Source organism: Penaeus monodon, chromosome 34, assembly GCF_015228065.2.
Source record: "Penaeus monodon isolate SGIC_2016 chromosome 34, NSTDA_Pmon_1, whole genome shotgun sequence".
Lineage (NCBI taxonomy): Eukaryota > Metazoa > Arthropoda > Malacostraca > Decapoda > Penaeidae > Penaeus > Penaeus monodon.
In genome coordinates this window covers 28,247,522-28,247,787 of record NC_051419.1, presented here as the reverse complement: position 1 = coordinate 28,247,787, position 266 = coordinate 28,247,522, and the positions used below count along the sequence as shown (strand labels likewise).

Genomic DNA, 266 nt, shown 5'->3' with positions numbered 1-266 from the left:
GTGCTCACCTGGCCAGTGGGCGCCGGCGACGGGCGCGCGGGCGGCCGAGGGAGACACCCAACGCCAGGGTTGTCCCGCTGCAGGGTTGCCAGCCTTCCGGAATATGGGGAGAGAATGGAAACGTTTATTTTGAGAAGTTTGGTGAGTTGATGAAATGGGAAAGGTTTTGGTTGAGGTGGGACAGGGATGTTGCTGTGGATTTTGTATTTATTGCGTGTGTTTCTTAGAGTATCGTGGAAACAAATATCTACCTATCTATTCTGTCT

The 266-nt window shown here is 52.3% G+C and overlaps 1 protein-coding gene across 1 annotated transcript in view; it reads right to left on the bottom strand.

Moving 5' to 3' along the window:
• Positions 1–87, bottom strand: part of LOC119594936 (chymotrypsin BII-like) — a gene marked incomplete at its 3' end in the record, with an annotated part of 3,913 nt that extends 3,826 nt beyond the window's left edge. Inside the window, 1 exon segment of the mRNA XM_037944006.1 lies at positions 9–87.
• Positions 88–266: the final 179 nt, after the last annotated feature.